At 52.5% G+C, this 24,920-nt stretch overlaps 1 long non-coding RNA gene and 1 other non-coding gene across 3 annotated transcripts; one reads left to right on the forward strand and one right to left on the reverse strand.

The window, feature by feature from the left end:
* Positions 1–508: 508 nt before the first annotated feature.
* Positions 509–6,417, reverse strand: LOC131495738 (uncharacterized). Of its 2 annotated transcripts, XR_009254087.1 has the most exons (3): positions 6,014–6,409; positions 2,872–5,544; positions 509–2,290 (listed from the first exon to the last, which is right to left on the reverse strand). It is a non-coding gene; the product is annotated as an uncharacterized LOC131495738 (long non-coding RNA). The 2 variants fall into 2 exon arrangements; XR_009254086.1 differs by having other exon boundaries at positions 2,872–6,417.
* Positions 6,418–6,688: 271 nt separating this feature from the next.
* TRNAR-UCU (transfer RNA arginine (anticodon UCU)) lies at positions 6,689–6,762 on the forward strand. The gene has a single exon. It is a non-coding gene; the product is annotated as a tRNA-Arg (tRNA).
* The last annotated feature ends 18,158 nt before the right edge of the window (positions 6,763–24,920 follow it).

Raw genomic sequence — 24,920 nt, forward strand, 5'->3', positions numbered from 1 at the left:
AGAAAGGTGAAGCGACACTCTTGAACCTGACGACCAGGAAGCGGTTAGGGACCTGAGCAAGAACATTTCGGCACAAGCGAGGCTGAAGTCGCCGAGGAAGGGAGACCTTGAGCCTACGGCCCGGTCTCTGTGAAAATGGAGACTGCAGGCGTGAGGCTCCCTGGGGTTCTCGCCACCTCCCCTCATCTATTCCTTGTAGTGGCCTCCGAAGGCAGGCATTACTTGTGCACATTTTGAAATAAACAGGCAATCCGAGTCTCAGAGAGGTTCATTTAGGTGCTTCTCACCACGCAGTAAGCTGACGCACTGGGACTCAAACCTTGCTCAATCCTGCCTTTGAAGTCTGTATTTTTCCAAGTGGACCACAGCAGTTAGTCTATTTTTGTAATATTGGATAAGTAATTTAATTTCTATGGGCACGAGTTTACTAATCTATGTAATTACAGATGGAGAGGGTTGACAAAAATTATAGACTACAGAAATACACAAAATAAAGAGCAAACATTCACCCACTTAGCATTATCAATTTAATCTCCAAACCAGTTTTTTTTTTTTTTTAATTTATAAAAGTAATAAGACCGCGTGGTAAAAATTCAGCTAAGGCATAAGGTCAAAAATGAAACTTAATTATTTAAAAGTCTTTTTCCATTTTTAGCACTCAGTGATTCCAGGACGAGGCTCCTTGATCCTTTTGGTTGTCCCGTTTCCGGGGACGACTGAAGGCTAAACATACCGTCCCCTTCCCCACACTCTGTATAGAAACCCCCGTTGGGGTGACCCCATGGTAGCAAAAGGAGAGCCCTGAAGCAGAGGTCAGCAAGCCTGGGGCTGGGTGCAGCGCTGTGGAAGACCAGCTGGCTGTCCTTGGGGAAAGCATCTCATTTATCTAGACGTTGGTTTCCTCTGCTTTGACCTTTGGTGACTCAAGAGAGAATGAGCCACTGGGGGGAGACCACGGGCTGGGGGGCTCGCTCACCCTCACTAGGTGCTGCCCTCCATCTAGGGTGCTGCCCTTCCCCCACCCATCCTCCTTGTTGTCCTGTCCCTGGGGCACCTCCCCTCCATCGTAAGGGTAGGGAAGAGACTTGCGGGGAAGATCCGAGACTGGTGTCGTGGGTGCCCTGTCTCTCAGCAGGTACCATCCGGGGACACCTGCCTGCCTGTGGCAGAGCCCAGCCCCCGCTACTTCCCGGCTGATGACTTTGGGCCAGCCACGGCCTGTCCTTGATCAAGGTTTTTCTTTTGTAAAAGGAAGATCACGGTCGTCACTCTTTCCACAATCTAGGAGAGTGCTGATGATAAAATGAGATAAATAATTAGAAAAAATTCTTTTATCATCATTATGCCTCTTGCTAATACTGTTTCTTAGACTCTTGACAGACAGCAGGAGGGAGGACCGTGAGAATCCAACTATCTCCTTTGGGAGGAGCCTGAGGGCAACTGACTGGGTTACTCAAAGTCAAAATGCTTCCCCTGAACCCCGTCTTCGGTGTGGGGACAGCTCTGAGAAGGGCCAGTCCTGCGTGGCAGGTGGGCAGTGACCAGCTGCTGGGTAAGGACGAGCTGCAGACCCTCCTGATTTCTCAGAGGCCCCTGTGCGAGGGCGGGTTTGGTCCCTGGGATTGAAACGCTCACGGTCACACGTTTGGCATAAACTGATGTGTGGTGGCAGAACACCTTTCTTCTCTTGCTGCTGTGGAGTTGCTCTACTCTACAAGGTGAACTTGATGTTCCCCTCAAGGCTGCTTCCTGGCTGGACGGGGAGAGGAGCTGTGGTAGAGGCCAGAGACCAAGAAAGCCCCTTTACTCCTAACAGTGGGCATAACTGATGTTCTCCCGCCCCTGGACCTGTGACCAGAGTCATTGATGCTTTAAGGGGCCATCTTCCGACTCTGGCCTCCGGCCTAGAATATCTGCCCTCTTAGGGACCACGTCACTGTGGTAACTGAAGATTAAGGAACCTGGTTGCCAGCCCGTCCCCGTGGCCACTCAGTGCCGGGTGATCAACAGGCCCAATCGGGGCCCCCAGTTTTAAAGCCAGTAGCGCATGGAGCACGGAGTCCCAGGCAGGTAAAGCAGACACAGGTATGTGGGACGGCATGGATCTCCTTGGACTTCTGGAGGTGGTCATGTTGGAGAGAAGGACCAGCAGGTCATTCTGGACAGGAATCTGGCACCGTATGGATGGGCTGTAAGGAGACTCAGAAGAACAGGTACCGTAGACCGAAGATTTAGGAAGCGGCAGAGATCTGGGCAGTGGGGGAAAGGGAAGAAGCCTGGAGCCCGAAATCTGGAGGAAAGGAAGAGAGGGCCTGATGGTGAAGGAGGGAACATATCAAGACTTCAGAGCAAGCGACAAGAGCACAGTGAGCAAGTGTGAGGTTGGAGGAGTTCGGAGGCCTGGGGAGCAGAGAGCCTCACGGCTGGTGGCGCGGTGACAGGGACAGTAGCAGCGGGCTGAGCGTGCTGGAGGCCAGGAGTGGGGAGTGTGGACAGTAGTGTTTGGAACAGATGGACCCCAGATGAGAACAGGTGGGGGTGTGGCCAAGAAACGGGGCACGCCACAGAGTAGACCCAGTGGGGGAAAGATTGGAGAGTGCCAAGTGCACACGGCAAGTGGGGAGAAAGGGCATGGACAGGAGTGTGCAGAGGTACGGACAGAGTGGGAGGGGCATGTAAGTCAGGACGCGACTAAGGGTGATGTGCCCTGAAGAAGACGAGAAATGGAGGCGACAGCAAGAAGACACCGTAAGAAGACAGGACCGGGGAGTTGGTACTGAACACGTGAGAATCGTAGCTTAGGGTCAGAACCGCAGGCGTAGAGAGAACAGAGGAGGAACGAGGGGTAGGTAGCACCGGGAAGTAACTCACCTTTGGGAAATTGGGGCGAAGCAGAGAGAACGTCTCCCTCCAAATTCCCAGAAAGAGCTGGTGGGAACTGATGGCCCGCTGCCTGTCTGTTCATTAAATGCTGCTGGCTTCCTCGTGCTTCTTGACCGAAGAGAGAATTTATATCCTTGGAACACACCGTCTAGAATTCTCTACGGTGTCCTGGATTCCATCTCCGGATTCTTCACCATTCCTCAGACTCCCTTGAGGGTGGACCTCTGTGTGGACTCCTCTGACCTTGACTCGTCCCTGGAGGTACAGTCCATTGTCCAGACAGCCTGGGTCCAGGTCTCCCCTTGGGGAGTCTTGAGAATAACCCATTGTGCTGGGCTAGACTTGGAATCTAGGATGTGATGATTCAGGTAGAATTTGCCCTTATTTGTCCTCTTTTGGCTTGATTCTCAGGCCCACTAATTACCTGGATCATTGCACTTCTTCCCTCTTAGAGGAAGCTCTGACTTCTCAGAGCTCCTTTGCGGCCTCCCTGGAAGGTGCTTAGCAGAGGGGTGAAGGGGGCTAAAATAGGGAGGTTGCTGAAGTAGGGACATACCACTTTTAGAGGATGTGCCCACCGTGGATGTGAAGGAATAGGTTTGGGACAGAGCAGGGACAGCAAGATGAGACTATCATGGGTAAGGGCTGTATGGTCCAAACGTCTATTTCACTGTCTCATTCCATCTGAATCCCTTAGCATTTAAAACACAGGCTGATGGGTACAGGCACCCTAGGGAAGCTGTGAGCAAGACCACAGTAGGGTGTAGGATTTAATTTTATTTGTTCCTGGGCCAATGGGAGATTTTTTTCTTTTTTCTTTTGGCATTTATCGTATTGTATCCCAGCAACACTTTATGAATGAAATAATGTATGAGCATCACCGGTGTGTCTGTGGGGTCAAAGAGTGGTATTCAGTTAGAGGCGTGAGTAATGTTTGAGTCATGGATCTTTGGAGAATTAGATCAGTGCAAAACATTTTTTGGAAAAGGAATGGACTCATGTTCTCCAGGGTCTGCATAAACACAAATGGTGTACCTAGGTTAAAAGAAGACGTACTGTCCTCAATCGTTGGGAATGACTTAACTTCACCTTTCCTGCCTCGTTACAACCACGGCTTTCTTGGATGGTTTCCCTCCTCATTTTTAAATTAAAAATCCAGTTTGGAGACATTATTCACACTTATCAAGAAGATTTATCTGATTTATGGATGATAAAGTGAAGCTAGATAAGTCAGAGATGTCCCTTATTTGAGAAAAACCTTGGACAGTCCAGAGGATTTTTGTTGATAGAGATTGTGAGGAGAAGGTGTCCTGGGAAGGGGGTTTTGCTAGAATGGGGAGATTGCTGTGGGGGCGAGGGAAAGAAAGATAAAGGAAGGTTATTCAAGAGGCAGGAGGCAACTCAGGCACCAGAGGCAAGACTTGTGACTCATGGGACTGAGGCAGGAAGGGGACGACACCTTGCTCTATGAGGTCACAGCTAATCTTTATCCATGGCACTTATCATTGCCCCCAACTTACCCTGGGGAAGTGGAAGGCTGTGAAGTTCATTTCCACAGGGATTCGGGGCAAGTCAGCTGCAGTTTGCTACTGCAGCTGGATCTTGGAAAACTTGACACCTTATTCGGTGGGCCATAAGACGGATTTTGGCTTTTCTCCTGTACATCTTTCAGAATAGTTCCTATGCTGCAATTTGCCCACAGGGTCCTTGAGGGCGGGACCGTGCCATTATTTTCCCTCATCGTGGTATCCCCAGCACCAAGCAAGAGCATTGCACGCAATGAATGAGGCCCTTGGAAAGTGCTGGGGAGCTGGGACTCTTCATTCAGGGTGTGGAGAACACGTGGCCTCTTCAGAGGCAACGAACCTTTGGGCAAAGCTCGGGACGGGCAGATTTGGGTATAGGACGCCATCTTTATGAAGAGTGGGGGGTGTGGGTCTGCGCCTAAGAGAACTTTGGTGGAGCCTGATGGGAAATGTCCCGAGGACCTGTTTTGCATTCGCGTGGTTCCTGGCTGGCTTGGGAGGTTGAGCTTCCCTCTACAGGCACCCGAGGCTTCCTGACTAGCCCTTTGACTGGCATCTTGTCACTGGTCAACCCAAGTATTGTGATAGCTGGCCAGCTTTGAGTTCTGCGTGTCATGTTCTTGGAGTAGTCTAGGGTAGGTGTATTAAGAAAGGCCTGTTCTCTGCCTCTAGGTCCTGGGGGGCGGGGAAGGCAAGCTTGGTTGGGTGGCTGGCTCTTCCCAGGTGTTGGTCTTCTCCTGGCCCCCTGACCTGACTGACTCACCTTGGTCCCATGCTTGCCCAGATCTCCTCCTTGGGGCTGTGTGAACTGAACGGCCAGGGGAGGGTGAGTCTTAGAGTTCTCAGGGCCCTCCGAGATCTTCCAGTCCAAGAACGTTGTGTTGTCACATCGTCCTTCACTTGACCATCAGCCGGCCTCGCGGGTTAGAAAGAATGGCCTTAGACTGTGATGGGAGTCAAGTCGATGGTGTCGAGTGCTGGGAATAGACGCACACAACAGAGGGAAGGTGGGGGAGTCAGCTCTCTGCTTGTATTGTAACCTTTTAAGTGGGAGTGGGGTGGGGAACACCGAGTCGGTCTTTAAATCACTGCATTGCCATTGGGAGCACGGAGGGCAACTGTCCCCTGAATGTGGCTGGCAGTCAAACGAGAGAAAAAGGGCAGAAGCTGAGGTGGGAACGACTTGGATTAGACATTCAGAAGAACCAGCCCCGGGGTGGGGGGGGGGGGGGACACTGTGACCAACAGTGATTAGCAACTGTAGCCTCCCAAGGAGGCTTTTAAAACTAGGAACTGTTTTCCTGGATCTGGGCTGGGTGTGGAGGTCTTTGTGTGTGGTTACGGAGGGCTGGCCCGTTTGATTGTCCTCGGATGCCTCTGGCAAGCCCAGCAGCTGAGAAAGCCCCAATCTTTCAATCCGGGGGTCCTGGGAAGAGAGGAGGCAGACTGGGAGCTAGGGAAGGTGGGGGAGGGGAGCAGGTAGGTGATCGCCGAGGGCTGTGTGAGGACCATCTGTATTTCATTAGGGAGCTGCCACTCTCACCGTCCTCTCTCTCTCTGTCACACACACACACACACACACACACACACACACACACACTCACCACACTTCCGTCTCTTCCTCATCCGTAATTCCAGGGGAGATGCTGAAGGCATAGCACCTCAGACCCTGGCTATCTCTTCCCGGGCTTGACGGGTTGACGCGTGCGGCTCTGAGGGCTGAGAGCTGGACCCGTGTCCCGGAGCCCGGCTTCCCCGCCTGGTGCTGCCTCCGCCTTCACGCTGTCTCTTTACGGGAGCACGTCCTTTGTCTCGGGAAAGGAGGGCTTCCCCGGATCCCCCAGCTCTGCCCAGCCCCTGTCTGAGAGCATCCGGGTGGGATGAAACCACAGCGAGGGAGAGGGGTGGCGGTAGACCTGGTCCCTGGTTCCCTGGCTTGGCTGGGTGAGCTTTGCCTAATTAGCATGAGAATAGAGAGCCTTTCCTGCCTCCTCCCTGGGGATGGAGAGGAAGGGGCCCAGGCTCCAGCTCCATCCTGCCCCATCAGAGCTTCTGGGACTGAAAACGACTGCCGCCCCGGTCCTCCAGTCCTCCGAGGACCCAGGACCCACGGTACTGGGAAAAGCTTTGACGGAGCCTGCGGGTGGATCTCCACTCCAGATTTTCCAGCTGTCCCTGCCCCCCCCCACCGCTCGAGAGAGCAGGATGCCCGAGATGGCTGGTGATGCAGAAGGTATGTGCTTTTTCAGTTCTGGTGCTGATGCTGTGTGTGTGGTGAGGTCTCTGTGGCGCAATGGACGAGCGCGCTGGACTTCTAATCCAGAGGTTCCGGGTTCGAGTCCCGGCAGAGATGGTCACCTGGCAGGTGCCTCTTTTATTTTGCGTGCTGTCATGCTAGGTTGATAATTACATTTATCTCTCCCTGGAGGCTCTGGGGAAGAGAAAGGAAACCTCTTTCCTTGGGAATCGTGGACCTCCTCTCCTTTTCCCTTCCCTCCCTCTTCATGCTTTCTCTGTTCCTCCCTTACGGATTTTCATTGTCTAGCGGAGGCTCAGATGTCTGCTGCTTCTCTCTGCTCGGCCCGACTGACACAGCCGTTGAATCCTTTGCCTCCTAGGACCATCCACTGGCACGCAGGGACCAGGGTGCCAGGGCACGGGTTCGGGGACCACTGCGGTTCCCTCCTTCTCGTCTGAGAACTCGAACAGGCAGACTGACCCATATGCCCCTGAGGAAACGTCCAGCTGTCCTCGACGGTAAGGGTCCCCTTGACCGGGGTGGCTCAGGGGGCAGGTGGGGTCATGCACAGGACAATTTATTCACCATCATTGTCATTCCTGGAGCTTTCCGTGCTAAAGCTCTTCACCCACTTTCTGGTCTACAAGGTGAGATGTGGTCATCGCTCTGTCTTCGTGGAGTAAACTGCACAGCAGCACACGGATTATCCGTGGCAGATGGACTTGTCCGGGAAACTCCGAGGTCTCCTGCGCCTGGGGAAAAAGTTGGTAGCCTTTCCTGTCTGCAGGGCAGACTCTGAGGGTGGCGTGTGGGTGTTATTTCCGGAACTCCCCGTCGCCATCAGGACATCTCACCCCTCCTCGTCCTCCTTTCCCTTCTGCTCTCCTGCCCTGCCTCATCTCATGGCCACATTCAGCAAGGCTGGGAGCTTGGGTTTCTACTCGGGGCTGGGCGGGCTCTCTCCCCCTGGCGTACTGCAGCTCCAGCCTGTTAGAGCGAGCCGCCCATGCTTGGACGTGACCTCCACCCCAGCTGAACCCAGGAAACCTGAGACACACCACACAGCTCTCCTCCCTCTGCTGGGGTGGGGAGTCAGTATCTCTCCTACGTGGGGCTCTGCACGGGCATCCAGCGGACGCAGCCCTGCACTCAGGCTCCAGGAAGCTGGCGCGGGGTGAGGGGGCCAGTCCACACAGGGTGCCGCCAAACCATGCCAAGAGGTGGGAGCTGATAGGGCAGATAGGAGGACTCTGGCGGGAGCCTTTAGGACACCTGCACGTCTGCAGCAAATTGAAACTCCTGAACTTCATTTGAAGTGGGATAGTGCTTTACAGGAACTTAGAATTCTCGCAGGAAGAGCCCACAAGGCTTTACCCTTCTGAGTCCTCTTGGAAGAACACCAGCTCAGGTATTCACTACCTCCAACAGCCCCACGGACGTGCCCTTCGGAGGATACCAGTGTGGACCAGAAATTCCTGGGCAGACCCTTCTGGAGTCTTTCTTTATTGTTAGCCCTGCTCATCCTAGATATTTTTGCTTTAAGCTCTGAGGGGAAAAATTATTGCGTGGGGGATGAGGTGGGGAGGGAGTTTGGCAAAGGGGCCCATGTCACCTTTTTCACCCACGTCCAGAATATTATGTCACCCGGGGTCCCCTTCATCGTTCTGTTGGAACGTGGCTGGTCCACCATAAGAAGTAAGAAGGTTGTCGCTCTATCACTGTTCAAAGTCGGGGCAATGGCGCACATGCATTATGGCTGGTTCCAAGGCTTGCTCCGTTCTAGAGGTTTTCTAGGAATAAAGGCTTCATGAAATTGTGGGGGTGAGGGCTTAGGGGTGGAAACGGGGAGGGGACGTGTGCCCAAGTGGGCACTGGATTGAGATTTGTTCAAATGTTTGATCAGGGTGCAATGTAGCCCCAGCCCCTCAGGTGAGGCTCGATACCGGTGAGGACTGAAGCCCGTGGACAGCCCCCAAACATGATGTTAGCCAGCCGTTTCCATTTCCTACCTTGGATTTAGAAGATCTTGGTTGAAGAACACCTCTCTGAACTTGAACTGCTTATTTATAATGACAAGGTTGCTTTATGTGTCCTCCAGATGGCAAACTGAATGAGAAAGTCCACGGTACGACTCTGCACAAATATATAGCCTATGTCACTTCTGGGCTTGCTTTCTGTCTCCCCTTGGCATGCGGAAAGCGTGCCTGGCTTCAGAGTAGGGAAAGGTCAGGGTCTCAATGGTCAGCCCCTGTCCAGAACATCCAGGGTGGCGGTGAGCCATCATCTGGGGCCGACATTGACTTGCGCTCCCCAAGAAAGAGGATAGATTGGACCTTTGTGCAGGTGGGGTCCTTCAGAGAGCAACCGTTCTCTCTGTGCCTTAGCTGGGAGCTTCATCTCAGCCGGGTAGGTAGAGGTACCTGCTAGCTCCACTGCTCAAGGGAACTAGAAGCTTCCACTCACTCACACATCACCCAGCCTTCAGCTACCTCAGTCTCTGAGGAAGGGGTATCCTGGGAACTTGAAGAAGGGTATCATAAGGACTGGGGGGCAAGACTTTTCACTTTGGTAGAAGTTTCTTTATGTGTGATAATAGCTTTTTCTGAATAGGTGGGGGATGACTTCTGATTTATGAATATCATAATGGCTGTATTGTAAAGAGCCTCAGACTCTACAGTAGAAATCAGTGGTTTCTTTGCAAGTCACTTTCCTGGAGGACTCAAATGCTTCAGAGGTGCTGGGGGTGGTCATTAATTACAGAGTATGTGGGCAAGATGTGTCTTATTTATTATTGTATTCTCAGTGCCTGAAATATGGTAGGCATTTGATGGATATATTTAAAGAATTAATGCTGACTTAGATTGGCTATAAATTATGTAGATGGGAGAGAAAGAAATGTAGCTTCAGGGATCAGGGGCACAAGCAGTATCTTCATGCATGAATTCATTAACTTTACAAATATTCATCAAGCTCCCATGTCGTGCCACTTCCCATGACCCACCAGGATCCACATTAGCACTGCCTGCTTCCCGCATGGAGTGCGTGTTCCCATGGCAGAGATGAGGGTTGGGTGAGCGAATATTACTATGATAGAATTGTAGGTCAATGTGCCTGCTGGAAGAACCTAACTGATGATAGAAGGTAGAGTGATGTGAGGCGTGGTGGCCACGGAAGATTTTCGCAGGAGGTGACATTGAATGAAGAATGAGTGAAACCAGAGAGATCAACTAGACCAGAGAATGGGCGGTCCAAACAGAGAAAGAGCCACAGCAGAGACCCTTAGTGGGGCGCCAGCTGGATGGCTTTGGAGGAAAGCACCGAGGTCAGTGGCTGGAGCGGAGGGAGAGATGGGGAGGTTGGCTCAGGGTTGCCTATGGGGCATGTCATAGAGGGTGAGGTTCTCAGCCCTGTCACGCCCAACTCTGCCTTGCATAGCACGCCTGGTATTTGCTCACTTCTTTACTTTCCTGGGATGAAATTCATAGGTAGCGCAACCTTCCTGCGCACAATATTAAGTCAGTTTAATGTCTTTGTAATGTAAGACAAAAATGAAAGGAGAGAAATGTACAATAAGTGATACGTACAGCACACTGGCAGTCTTACACTTACACGAAGAATCGCCTGTGGTACGACAGCTATCACGTATTCACAGACCAATGCAGGCACGCCTCGTGGCTGACTTAGGCATCACGAGGGATGCCACGTACCAGCAGTGTTGTGGCTTTTCAAACTGGTGAGCACTGCTGATAAATTTGTGATCAAGATAAATTCAATCTCCTCGCAAAGATTGCAGCATTTTGCATTCAGGCGTAATTGAGGACGCTTTAAACCATGCAGAAAGCTCTCTGCATTTGTATGTAAAAGCAAGTGAAATTCTAGGCCCAGATACCATCAGCCAGCTTTCCAGCAGGTCTTCCAGAAGAGCCTCGCCACAGGAGGCGAATCTCCATTGTGTGAGGTGCACCTGCCCATCACAGGACGCGGGGCCCCAGGGGCCCTTTCCCCTACAGCTAGTTGTGGTGCCCGGTTGTTACCAGAAGTTACAGCAGATTCTCAAGACACTTCCTCGGGGCAATTCCAGACGTCAGGCTTGTAGGTCAGGCTCTCCTTTGTGTTAATGAGAATCATCAGTGGGGTTGAGCAGTTGAGTGCAGGGATCTGGTTTCCATGTTACAAGGCTAATTTTGGCTGTTGATGGAGACTAGTGTGGTTGGGGACAGGGGCGTGTTTGCAGGTCTGCTGGAGGCAAAGCCTTCTGGAAGCGGGGAGGCGTGGCGCTGTGGTTCCCAAGTGCTGGTGCCCGTTGCACCAGCGGAGGAGGGTTTTGGAACAATATCCACCTACAAAAGTGATTTATCAGCTTTGGAGAGCCGAGCGGGCCTGGATCACTTACATTTTGCCGGAGAACTAATTACTTTTATTTATTGCCATTACAACGGTTGTCACCTACTAGCAAAAATGTTCGTTTTGTTTGTGTTTAAAAGGCATAGCAAATGGAACTTCCTCCCCCAAACATTATTTCGGTGTTTACGTCCTTAGCGATTTCTGTAAATTACAATGGAACAGGATGTCTTTCAACTTCTCAGTGTCCTCCTTAGCAGGTGGATCTCTATGCCTCTGTGATGATAATGCTGTTCCACTGAGAGCTCTGAGGAGGGCTCCCTGGAGAGAACGGAGGGAGGACGGGGATACGATAGGAGGCGCTGGAAGAGGAGCTTAGGGGAAGAGGCGACCGCCTGAGGTCGACGGACCTGGGTCTCTGTCTGACGTCTGGCTGCTTACCGTCTGTGTGACCCTGGGCGTGCACTAGGCGTCTCGAGCCCTGACTTCCTCATTTGGAGAGCAGCCAAGTAACACCTAGAATTAAACGAGGGAAAATGTAAAAGTGTCTGGATAATTAGGCACACGGTAGGAGCCAAAACACATGCCAGCTTCCTTTATTTGTGGACAGCCATCAGCCTCGTTTCCTGGAGACCGTGGTGAGGATGTGAGGGAGTTGGCCACGGGCCACCTGTTGCTGTCCCTTGGAGATGCCCGGGCATAGTGGATCGCTGGGTTGGGGGGAGGGGAGAAATGCATAGAGTTGCCCTCCAAGAGCACGTCTTCCCCTGTGGTCACTGTGGGGACCCTGCCTTGCAGCAGTCATTGTGCGGCACGGGGAACAGACCTGTGAAGCCTCTCTTGTGAGCGATGCACGGCCTTGAAGCCTGGGATGAGGCAGGTGTGTCCATCCCCGCGGTGCGGGGAGAAGAGACCAGAATGTGGCCACTGGGGTCCTGGCCGGGGCCCTTCCTGGGATCGTTCCCTGCGGAAGACCCACCTCTGGTCTCCGAGGAGCGTCACCTGGGAATCACTCACAGCCCCTCGTTATCTTCTCTTTCTTTTGCTACATCTGCAGGCCACTTTTGAGGAGAGAAATAGTACCGTCCAGGATAGCAGACGGCGTGGAACCAAGTACATGTATCTTGTAGGGATACAAGACTTTTTTTCTTTTCTATTGATGCGCAAACTTCTAACAGTGTTTTCAAAACACTTGTCCCTAAGTGTGCTCCTGACAGCGGAGGAGGGCGGTGGCTTACCCCCAGGTGTCAGGAGCGGAGCCTACGGTGGCTTTGGCCAAGTTTGGCATTTCCTTCAAGTCTTCTGCTTTGTGTTACGTTCTAGTGCAAACTTTGGGTTCTACTTTCTTAGATCTGCACTTGTTAAGAACGAAAGATAACTAGCCGGTCTTAACTCTGACAGTAAAAGTGATGCCTGGCGTGCCCGAGTTATAAAAGCAAAGAAATACGTTCATATTAAAAATGAGCTTATGAACTGAGCGTCCACTCAGAGATGAAGGGGAAGAGAATCTAGAGACAAGAGAATCTAGAGAAAGGTTAAGGAGCTGGAAACCTGACGGGGAATAAACACTAATCCATTTTCTCATTCAAAAAATGTGTAGTCAGTAACTACTTTGTGCCAAGCATTGAGCCAGGTGCTGGGATACTCTGCCGAGCAGAAGAGACACAGCGTCACACATGAAGTTGAGGCTACGGGGGCATCTGGGCGGTGCAGTCAGTCGAGCATCTGAGTCTTGATTTTGGCTCAGGTCAAAATCCCGTGGTTGTGGGATCAAGCCCCACGTTGGGCTCTGCACTGAGCACTGAGCTTACCTGGGATTCCTTCTCTGTCTCTCTCTCTCTCTCTCTCTCTCTCTCTCTCCCTCTGCCCCTCTCCCCTGCTCTCTCTCTCTCTCTAAAATAAATACAATGAAAAATATTTTTTAAAAATTGTGGCTGTGAGTGAAAGGGTGATCCCTGGGGCAGAGCAAGTCTGCAGTGAGGAGCTGACCTCTTCCCGGAGGCCAGGAACGCTTCCAGGCAGCGACTCTGGAGTTGAGTCCCAAAGATCAGTAGGAAACAATGAGGCAGAGAATGCAGGAAGGAGCTTCCCAGGCAGAGGAACAGGGGGTGGCAGGGTCTTGCGGTGACGGAGAGCGGATGAAGAGAGGCGAGGGCGGTCACGCCGCGGAGGGGCAGGTGGAAGGAAGGTGACGTGAAGCGGAGTCGGAGAGCCGGAGAGAGAGGCAGGGGGCTGATCCCACAGGACCCGGTAGGAACTACAGCGGCTTTTGTCCTTTTCTGAAAAACGGGGGGAAACCACCGGAAGTTTTAAGCTAAAGAACTGCGTGATTAGATTTGCATTTTAGGAAGCTGGCTCCGGCTGCAGGTCAGAGAACAGAGTGGAAGGTGCCAGGAGAGAGGGGGAGCTGATGAGAGCCACCACCGGGGTGGCACCGAGGAGCAGTGCCGAGTGCTGGGGCAGCCCTGGTGGGGACGACAGTGGAGAGAGAGGCAAGAAGATGGGGTTGTAGAGGTACGTGTGAGCTGAAATGTGCAGGATTTGATGACAGATTGGAAATGATAGAAAGAGGAAGGCCTTGTCCGGGGAGGCTCTACGATTTCTGGCTTTCGTCCCATCGACCGGGATAAGAAACACGGCAAGAAGGCCAGGTTGGGGTAGAAAACGGTGAGCTCGGTTTTGGGCTTCTCATTTTGAGGTGCTTCTGAGATGACCAAGAGATGTCAGGTCTGCATGAGGTCGGGTCTGACCTGCTGATCTGATTTGGGGAGTCGGCGGCATGTTGATGGACTTGGGGCCAAAAGCGCGAATGAGGTCAGCTGGGGGAAGGTGCAGCGTGAGAGGGGCCGGGGTCGAGCTAAGACGACTCCAGCATCGAGAAGAGGAACAGAGGAGAGGAGAGGAACCGGGAACAGCACCGCTCCCAAAGCCCGGGGAGGCAGTGCCCACGGAGGCGTCTGGGGGAGTGCCACGTGTTACTGACGTGTCCAGAGCGGTCATAACTAACATCACCGTTGGGTCAAGTGGCGTGGCAGTTGGTTGTGGGAGCCGTCTCGGCGTCTGTGAAACATCAAGACAAGAAACCAGACCGCAGCCGACCGCGGCAGGGACGAGCTCAGAAGGTCCAGGCCACTCTCAGAAGTTTGGCCGAGAAGCTGGTGACCTGGAGGGCAGGGGGGAGCCAAAGAAGGAAACCTTTCTTGTTTTCCTACTTTAAGGTGTCCGATTACGGACGCTTTCATAAATAAACTGGATGGAGCATCAGGGGGCCGTCCCTGATCTCGACAGCGATCAGCTCACGGCCAGCCTGTATCTGGACCTCCACCCGTTTAGTTTGTGGCAGAGACTTGAGCCCCTTGAAATCCACAGGGAAGGAAACTGTTGAGAGGGAGAGTCTGAATATTCGGGAGAGAGAGAGAAGCGAGGCACGGATGATCGCCAGGGTCTGTGAGAAGGTGGAGGCGAATGGATGTCGTGCACACGGGAAGGGGTCCCCTCTGGGAAGCTGGCAGGTGCCCCTTTATTACGGCTCCAGCACAGACAGAGGGTGGAAAAGGGACGTGTGTGCAGATCAGACGTCGGGAAGGTAAGAGGTTTCATGTGATGGCGGAGCCAGTCCACGCCATCCTCCCCCAAGTCCTCCTCCTTCTTTTAAAGTGAGTTGTCAGAGAAGGTGGGACCAGGAGGACGGTGGATGTTTGAAGAGAGCGTGGAACGGTGTCGGGTTAGTCATTGTGAACAGAGAGTGAGAACGCAGCAGGGAGGTGGAGTGTTTACTGGACGGTTTTAAGAGCTCATTTGGAGGAGACGGATTGGCCCGGAGAAGCAGACTCCTTTCGCGTACCTCCATGTGCACATGTGTACGTCGGGCTTGTTAGTGTTTGCTTGCATAATATAGTATCGTTGCCACTCTATTGCCTGGCGGGGGAATGTGTCTCCGCGCACGTGTGTGTGTGTGCTTTACGGAGGCCACAGACTCCACAATCTCCCGAGCGTGTGATCAGAATGTATAGATCTCAAAAGGGAGGTGATTTTAATGCTTCAAATGTAGATGTGACTCACGGGCGTGGGCGCCTGTGTTTTGCATGAGTTGTTTCAGGGTGCCACCTGCTGGAAAGCGCTCGCAACGTCGCCAGCCGGGTTTTTCCAGCCTTCCTTCTCTGGGAAGTCCACGTTCTCGCCCGGGGCATGCACCCTCTGATTCGGGAGTGGCGTTTCGTGGATGCTCCTTTACCTTCCTCCTTTGTGTTAAAGCAGGAACACCAAAATGCGTTCTTTTCTGCCTTGGTTTTGGCCAAAGACCACACGTCCCCTGTTTCAGGGCATTTGTCGTCTGTAAAGCTCATCCGTGATCCATCTTTGAAAGACGACAAGTAAAATGTCAGATTTACCTGGAAAGAGCGTGGGGAAGAAAAAGAGTGTTGGTTAGAGGTGTGGGAAGTCTAGGCTACAGAGGCCAACTTTGTCCAGATTATGAGATGTGCTTCTCGGAGTTTCTCAGATCTGGGATTAGTTCTCCAGCCCTTCCTATGCCCAACTTCCTCCCTCGTTTCCTTAACTAGATGCGCATTTCTTCATGGTGTCCAAGCTGGCCCTTCAGGGCCCTTCTAGTCGGCTGTAAGTGATCTTTTTTATAGTCTAACTGGCCCAGAATGCCGTGTCTGTTAACGTTTTTTCTCCAGGGCGCTTAGGTCCCACGACGAAACTGCTCCTGGTGTCTAGCTTTTCATTCCGTAATTCCTTTCCTTCAAATTAACTGACACTATGGGAGAATTCTGGGACAGATCGCTCTAATTGCTTCCTCTCCGTTAATTCAGTCAATAACTCTTAATTATGGTCATTTTACATATACAAATTCAGTCATGACTCATAGGGAATTCAGTCTGAGCGACGTACTGACTCATTCACAGGAAAAGCGGTGTTCGTTCATTTGCTCAGCTGGTCTCCATTAAGTGCCTGCTCTGTGACAGAAGTTTTGGAAGCCGGTGGGGGCCATCGGGGGCAACGAGGCGGTCATGACTGGTCTTGGCAGACGGAGCTTGCTGTATAGTGTGGAAAACACTGATTATCATCCCGACGAGACTTCTGCTGAGTTCTCTGCTAGGGGAAGTCCAGACGGTGTCACGGACTACTTGGAAGCCAGAGAGTTATGGAGGGCTTCCTGGAAGAAGAGATATTAACCCGTGACCGAAGGCGAGAGCACAGAGATGCCGGGTGGGCTATGGGGCAGAAGCCTGAGAGTCAGATTGTGGAGAGGCTGATAAACCTTTTTAAAGTGTTTGGATTTTTTTCCCTTAACAATGAGTCTAGTTGACCTCCATTTCCACACGTACTTAGGATTTTTATTTTCTTGTGATGAGAACTTTTCAGAGCTACTCTCGTAGCAACTTTCAAATACACAATATAATAATTATTAACTATACTCACCATGCTGTAAATTACATGCCCAGCACTGCCTTCACCCGTTTCGCTCACCCTGGCCCCCACCTCTGGATTTTATTCCAAGATTTTATATTAAGAGCAAATACCAGGAGTGCCTGGGTGGCTCCCTCTGTCAGGTGTCCAACTTCGGCTCAGATCATGATCTTGTGGTTCCCGGGTTCCAGCCCCGGGTCGGGCTCTGTGCTGACCGCTCAGAGCCTGGAGCCTGCTTCGGATTCTGTGTCTCCCTCTCTCTCTCTGCCCCTCCCCTGCCCATGCTCTGTCTCTCCTGTCTCTCAAAAAACAAATAAATGTTAAAAAAATTTTTTTTAAAAATAGAGCAAATACCAACCAATGAAAGATTTTAAGTGTGTATGTGTAAGGGGATGGTGACCACACTCAGATTTCTATTTTGGGAAGGTTATTCTAGCTGACATTTGGAGCAGGGTGGAGGGGAGGCCTGATCAGACATGAGTTCGAAAGTATGTGTGATGTGGGCCAGGCTTACATTAGGGCAGTGGAGCACGAGAGAAGTTGACGGATCTGAGAGAGGTTGCATGGGTGGAGAAAGCTTGCTGGAAATTGGTTGTGAGAGGGGGATGGGAAGGAGAACGGTCCAGGATGGCACCCAGCTTTCTGTGTTGGGCAGAGGAGGGAACGGACGCTTCACTTCGTGAAACAGGGAGTACAGGACGAGACGCAGATTCTCAGAAGGGCCTGGGGGACGAGTGTTCCCCCTTTGGATGTGCTGAATTTGAGACCTGTCACGTGGGGGGGGAGCAGGTATGCCAGCGAGGACTTGGCACTCTGCAGAGAAATCGGGCCAGAGGCACAAGTTAGGAGTCACCCACCTGTCGAGAGTAAATGGATGTGCGGGGTGTGGTCAAGGGCTCTCGGAATGTAGAGTGAACAAGGAAGAACGGCCAAGAAGGAGCCCCGAAGACCCCATCACTTAAGGAATCGTTACAGGAGGCAGAAGCCAGCAAATGAGGTCCGTCAGAGAGGAAGAAAACCAGGAGGGCTGCTGTGGAGCCGGCTGAGAGAAGCTTCTCGAAAGGGTGCCTGTGGCACCGTGCAAATGTTGCTCAAAAGAGGACTGGTGTTTTCTGTGGGATTTAGTGATAGGCGGCCTCGTCGGGTGCGGTCCCAGTGGCGAGGCAGAGGGGTTCTGGGAGTTCACAGTGGGGAAAGGTGAGGACGTGGACGCAGGGAGTTTATAAAGCCACGTTCTCCCTCGCGAATTGGAGTCTGGGGGTGTGGGCGGTGGGAGCTGAAGGGGCGGGTGTGATGAGGGAGTGAGGTGTCAGTTTTGGAAAGGGGGTGGTTGAGAATGTTTCGCTGCTTGTGGAAGTTCTCGCGCAAAGAAGGATCAAGAGGGAGTGGTCAGTAGGTGTTTGAGTCCCTAAGGAGGCAGCCAGAATTAATAGGAAAGCTATTGTGCCCTTCCGTATGCGGGAACCATTCTAAGAGCGTTGTCTCGTTTACAAAGCCTCGCTGAGAGGGACTGCTGCTAGCGTCCCATTTTCTGAGATGAGGAAACTGAGGCACGGGTGGGCTGTGGGAGGAACCAAGGTCCTGCGGTAAGTGGCGGGCTGGGAGTCAGGGCCTGGCATCTGTCTTGAGACTTGTGCCATTAACCCCAAGGTCTTGCTGTGGGATCCGCAGCCCAACTGGAGACTTAAACAGGACGTTTCCACCTCTGTCCTTGTAACTGAAGAGAGAGAGGACAGGGTGGCCTGGAGGCAGGTGTTAAGTCGGTCGGTGTTGCTAGTTTCCTAGAAATGCCGTAACAAATTACCCCAAATGGGATAGCTTACGAACCGCAGAGATTTATTCTCCCACAGTTTTGGAGGCTGGAAGTCTGTCGATAACGTATCATCAAGGTGTCACTTTCCCCGAAGGAGTTCCCTGGCTTGGGACTGCACACCCCCAATCCCTGCCTCTGTCTCCACATGGCTGGTTTCTCCAGGTCCCAGACCTCTCTCTGCCTTTCTCTTACAGAGACACCCGCCACTGGGTTTAAGGCTCACCCTACATCCGGGACGATCTCACCTTGAGATCCTTACCTTAATTGCACCTGCAAAGATGATTTTTTTTTTTTCCAAATAAAAGTCACAGTTCCCAGGTTTGAAGATCTGGGTGTCTACTGTGGGGCCACTATTTGACCCACTGCAGTTAGAAAATTAGATTCTGTATCTAATTTTCTAGATTAGTAGGAATATAAGTAGTGAATAGGAATATAAATAATTTTCTGAGACCGAACTCAGATGTAGAGGGATCAAATATCTGAGGAGAGTGGAGAAATCTTGACGTAATTATTATTGACATCTGGAGTCAGCCGAGGAGGAAACGCGTGTTTGTGCAGCGCGAGTCTGCTGTCATTAGCTGATAGCTGTGTGATCTTCTCCAGCAGCCTGGGCAAGAGTGGGGAGGGCTGACCGTTGACATGACTGAGTTACAATCTGGGGAGAGGGGCGTGAATGCAAAGGAAGGGCAGAGGCTCAGGGGGGTTAGGACATTGGCGAGTGGTGGTTTTCTATAGATGGCCGTAGATGTGAAGCCAGATGTGCATGGAAGTGAGGTCAGAAGGGGCGAACGGTTGGGTCAGAAGTCGACAAAACCCTGGGCTAAGTCGGAGAACTAGCTGTAATAATACGCGGTTATTCTCCGAGCACGGTATTGGGCTGCGTCGTTTCACATGAAGAAAGACCCTGGTTGCAGCCGAAGGAAAGAGAAGGTTGAGAGAGATGGCAAAGGCAAAGAAGGGAGAAGGCAGGAGTCTGGACAGGCCTCCCGGGTGGACCCAGAGCCCCACGGGACAATGGCAGGGCCGGGCTGGAGAAGGCAGCCAAGGGCGTGCTGTCTGGCCAGCCCTAGAACTGCTGGGTGATGGCACAGGCTGTGGAGGCTGGTGTGGTGGTTCCCTGGGGAGGCCGTTCAACAGGGTAGGCTCTCGTGGGAGACAGAACCAGTGGGGTGTGTGTGTTGTGTGTGTGTGCCTGAGAGAGGGAGAGAGGGAGAGAGGACAGGAGGGGAGCGGGGGGGAGAGACAGAAGGGAGGGGAGAGGGAGAGGGAGGGAAAGGGGGGGGGGAGGGGAGGGGAGGGGAGGGGAAGAGATTTACCAGAAGGAATTGGCTCACACCGTGATAGAGACCGAGTTCAGACCAAGGAGAGCCAAGAGTATGATGCTAGTCTGAGTCCGAAAGTATGAGAATCAAGAGTCAGTGATGGAAGTTCCAGCCCAAGTAGAAATTCAAAAGGCAGGGGACTGATGCCCCGACCCCAAGACTGTCAGGCAGAGAAGAATAATTCTGCCTTAGTCTGCCTTTTGTCCTGCTTAGGTCTTTGATGGATCCGGTGAGGCCCGCCCACCTTGGGGAGGGCGGTCCGCTGTCCTGAACTCATCCTTTCAAACGTTAATCTCATCCAGACACAGCAGAATAATGTTTGACTAAATATCTGGGCACCTACGACTCGGTCAAGTTGACCCATAAAATTAACCATCACAAGCATCTTGATTACGTGTTTAGTCTTAATGTATGGGTCTGAGTCTCAATGAAGGGTGAACAGTAATATTTCTAAAGGTCCTTCTAATTATAATTTGTTTTTGCTTGTTTTCAAAGCTGAATTCCAAGCCTTTGGTGTGGAAAACAACTGAGTATAATTCAGAAATGGTATAATTCAGAAATGTCTTACAGGTGGGTGATCTGTGTCTTATAGGGGGTGACCTGTGTCTTATAGGGGGTGGTCTGTGTCTTACAGGGGGTGGCCTGTGTCTTACAGGTGGGTGGCCTGTGTCTTACAGGTGGGTGATCTGTGTCTTACAGGGGGTGGCCTGTGTCTTATAGGAGAGGGGGTGGCCTGTGTCTTACAGGTGGGTGGCCTGTGTCTTACAGGGGGTGGCCTGTGTCTTACAGGTGGGTGGCCTGTATCTTACAGGGGGTGGCCTGTGTCTTACAGGTGGGTGGCCTGTGTCTTACAGGGGTGGCCTGTGTCTTACAGGGGGTGACCTTTGTCTTACAGGGGTGGCCTGTGTCTTACAGGGGTGGCCTGTGTCTTACAGGTGGGTGATCTGTGTCTTATAGGGGGTGACCTGTGTCTTACAGGGGGTGGCCTGTGTCTTACAGGGGGGTGGCCTGTGTCTTACAGGGGTGGCCTGTGTCTTACAGGGGGTGGCCTGTGTCTTATAGGAGAGGGGGTGGCCTGTGTCTTATGGGGGAAGGGGTGGCCTGTGTCTTATAGGGGGTGGCCTGTGTCCTATAGGGGGAGGGGGTGGCCTGTGTCTTATAGGGGGTGTCCTGTGTCTTATAGGGGGTGGCCTGTTTCTTACATTTGGGTTTGTCTGAGATAAAGACGGGACCCCCTGGAGGCAAAGGGCTGAGATGTGGCACGTGTGTCTGCTTTGGGCTTAAGGACAGGAGAGCGTCCCCAGGGCAGCATCCGTGTCCTTGGCGCACACAGGTCCGGCTGGGGTGGGGTTCCATGAGAAGAGCCATGAGGGGCAACGTCTCCTCAGGTTGGGACACTTTATCTTCTCGGCACTTGGAATGTCCTTCCTCCATTTCCGCACCTGGTGACTTAAAACATCCTCCGAACTCCAGACTCCTCTGTGTCGCCTTTCCCGCCTTCCCTCCCCACCCGGCCCATGGGGACCCGGTGCCCTCCCTCCGTCACATCCTGTGCGATCCTGACATGGCGTCCCCCGCGCGGTATTGCGTGTCCCTATTTCTCCGTCCCCCACACAACGACTGACACAGAAGATGCGAAGGACTAATTGAGGCTGAAGTGATTTTGTTGTGGCTTATGATGGGTCTGTCACTTTCTCGCTTGTCACCACCTCTAGCAGCTCTTTATGCCAGTCACGGTGCCAGCAACCGGGAGAATAATGATCCCCACGACCCACGAGGTCCTGACCCTCGTGAGGCGTGTGTGCAGGTAGCAGAGACTGACAGGACAGACGGGAAAGCGGCAGAAACAGGAAATGGGGTGGCTGCCTTGGTAATTAGTGTGTTATGAAGGGAATAAAGAAGAGACCGACAGCTGTCCCCACTCTGTTTGGGATGAACAGGAAGTCTTTGCCAGTTGGTGAGGCTGGAGGGGACTGGGAATTCTCCAGCAGGAGCACCAGGGTCTCCCAGCCACGGGGTGGGGTCAAAGGGCCACATGAAGGACCACGGCTGGGGAGGCCAGTGAGGTTGTGGAGAGAGATGCGGGCTGGCCCAGAGCAGAGGCATCATGGCGGGGAGGGGGACGCTGCTGTCTGGGGATAATGGGATGTGGGCTGGAGATGTTCTAAAGATACAGATCGACCAGACCGGCGGATGTGATCCGGTGTGCGGGTGTGAACGGTGATAAAATGGGAACCGGGCACGTGTCCGACTGGAGTCATCAGATGGCCGTGCACTGATTTGGGGAGATTTGGAGAAAGACAGGCTCAACGGGTGGGTTTACAAGGAAGACGCAGGGCTGCAGACCCAGCCGTTCTGGTTTCTTCCTGAACAACGAGGTGAGACCATTAACCAGGGAAGGATGCGGTGGCTTCTGTTCTCCAGTGACACTGGAACGAGCTTGCTCGTTCCTGAGATCCTCAGCGGCTTCACGTGTCAGTGCTTCTTGGATGTCTGCTTCTTTTTGACCCCAGTGGGTCCCTACGCATCTGTGCTTTTGTTTTCTGGAAGGTGTTAGTCGTGACCTTTACCGGTTTGGGGTTTTTTATTTATTTATTTTGGGGATGAGACATAAAATTCTGTGTCACTGCCTGTGTCGGCCTGTCCTGTGTGGGGGCGAGAGCGGGCAGGTCGGTGGGCCGCCCGAGGTGGGAGAGTGGATCCTCAGGGTTGACGGAGGGGCTTCCTGAAGGCTCCGGAGGAGCTGGAGATGGGAGAAAGAGAGCGTATGTAGGCGCCGTGCAGAGAAAAGGAGGCCCGAGGAGCGAGTATAGGCCAAGATCAAGTTCTGCTGTGTGTTGCACAAAAAGTTCATCTTGCACATCGTCTCCATCTGCCGCAGACTTTTGGTCGAATTGGCTCTTCTGTAGAGGCCGCCCTGGTGCCCCTGCTGTGCTCAGGGCAGTGTGGATGAGAGTGGGGGCTGCCCAAGTGGCCCGTGCTCATTTGGGTGACATTAGTTCTTTTTTTATTATTTTTTTATTTTTTAATGTTTGTTTATTTTTGAGAGAGAGAGAGAGAGAGAGACAGAGTGTGAGTGGGGAGGGGCAGAGAGAGAGGGAGGCACAGAATCCGAAGCAGGTTCCAGGCCCCGAGCTGTCAGCACAGAGCCTGACGCGGGGCTCGAACTCACCGACTGTGAGATCACGACCTGAGCTGAAGTCAGGGGCTTAACCGACTGAGCCACCCAGGCATCCCTATTGACTGGGATTTGAATTTTAAAAAATATTAAAAGAAAAAGTTGAATGTTTCTTTCTTTATTTTGAGAGACAGAGAGAATGAGCGAGGGAGGGGCAGAGAGAGAGGGAGACACAGAATCGGAAGCAGGCTCCGGGCTCCGAGCCATCAGCACAGACCCGACGCAGGGCTCGAACTCAGGAACTGGGAAATAATGACCTGAGCTGAAGTCGGACGCTTAACCGACCGAGCCACCGAGGCGCCCCCTGGGTGACATTAATTCTTTACTGTGAAATAAATCATTCACACCCCCAAATGTATATAGAATATAGAAACAGTTTAAAACGTGTACCTACAATCATAAACTAAACACTCAAGTCCCAATCAGTTGTTTTGACAACTGGGGTTTTCTCCCCCAGCCCCCACGGGTAACCCTCGTCCCCTTAGCTTTCTGTATGTTTTATCTCAAACGCAGCTAGTCCGAAATAATCAGTTACCTAGTTTTGCTTATTTTTAAACTGAATATACACAGTTCCCTCATGACTCTCTTTGTTCCCTCATGATTGTGTTTTCTGAGATTTACCCACGTTCTTCGAGGCACAACAGTTTGTTTATGCTCATCGATGTATGGTATAAAGACACCACAATTCATTAATATATCCGGCCTCCGCGGGGCACATGCTTCGTTCCCAGGCTTTCTCTATTATGAACCATGCTGCTGGAAGGTTCTCGTATCTCCTCGTGCAAGGGTCTTCAGACTGTATGCTTGGGAACGAGATGGCTCCGTCCTGGGTGGGGGGCTCCTATCACCCAGGTGTGTGGCACTGCTTTCACAGTGATTCTACCAATTTTGGGGTCAGAGACTTTGCACAGGTGGGGACAGACCTACCGCATGGCCACCCCCCACAGAGCCAGCCACGGGGCGGGAAACGGGGGACACTCTCAGCCCAGCGCGGTTTGGGCCGTACGTTTTCCCCGACGTTCTGTTTCTTCCTTCACCGACTCCCGTTCTCAGACCCGAGTGTCTCCTGCCACGTGGGTGGAGGAGTTTGGAGGCTCCGCGGAGGCTGAGACTGTCGCAAGCAGGAGGTCTGAAGCGAGGGGCAGGAGAGGCAGGGGGCGCCAGGGATGCCTGGCAAGCAGTGCAGGGGGGAGTTTGATTGGCACGTGTTGTGCTGGTGCCTCCTGGCCCAGACTGGGAGGGTTTTGCAGCCGGGAGCTGCCATGGTCACCGTGGGACTGATGCGAGAAGTGCCGGTTTGGGAATCTCTCATCCCCGAGGGACACGGAAGTTTGCACTGCTGAGGTCCAGGCCGCCGTGCTTCCTGGGTCGTGAGCCTCTGGCACCTGCACACCCTCCCCTTTTCCTCCAGACCATCCGCTGCCAGCCAGGGACGTTAGGAAAAGACTGAGGCTCGGTGGCTCAGTCGGTTGAGTGTCAGACTTCGGCTCAGGTCATGATCTCGCGGTCTGTGGGTTTGGGCCCCGCGTCGGGCTCTGTGCTGACGGCTAGGAGCCCAGAGCCTGCTTTGGATTCTGTGTCTCCCCCTCTCTCTCTGCCCCTCTCCCGCTTGCACTCTCCCAAAAATAAATGAATAGAAAAAAAAAAAAAAAAAAAAAAGAAACAGAGAAAGAGTCTCCAGTCCTCACAAGATCCCTGAAAAGTGGAGGTTGCTCTGACTTTGGTGATGACAAACGTGAGACACAGAGAGGTGGGTAACTTGCCCGGAATCAGAGTTCTGGCTGCAATGTTTCATCCGTGCTCTTCCTCCCAGTATCTGCCCCTGTCCTTCTGTCGTCCGGTCCTCTGTCACCATGTGGCCCTCAACAAGGGCTCTAGGCGAAAGAGGAACAGGGACGTCTGGGTGGCTCAGTTGGTTGAGTGTCTGACTCTTGATTTCAGCTCAGGTCATGATCCCAGGGTCGTGGGATCGAGCCCCATGTTGGGCTCCGCGCTGAGCATGGAACTTGCTTAAGATTTTCAGTTCACATAGGCTTAATAACCATTCATGTAATGGTGAAAATTACTGTAGGGGTCTCTTACATTCTAGTAAGAGCGACATTTGGACCACACAGGGTCGTTCTCCCTTGACGTTATTATGGTCTCTCTCTTTTTTTTTTAAAGTTTATTTATTTTAAGAGAGAGAACATGGTGGAGGGGCAGA

This window comes from Neofelis nebulosa, chromosome 15 (assembly GCF_028018385.1).
Source record: "Neofelis nebulosa isolate mNeoNeb1 chromosome 15, mNeoNeb1.pri, whole genome shotgun sequence".
Lineage (NCBI taxonomy): Eukaryota > Metazoa > Chordata > Mammalia > Carnivora > Felidae > Neofelis > Neofelis nebulosa.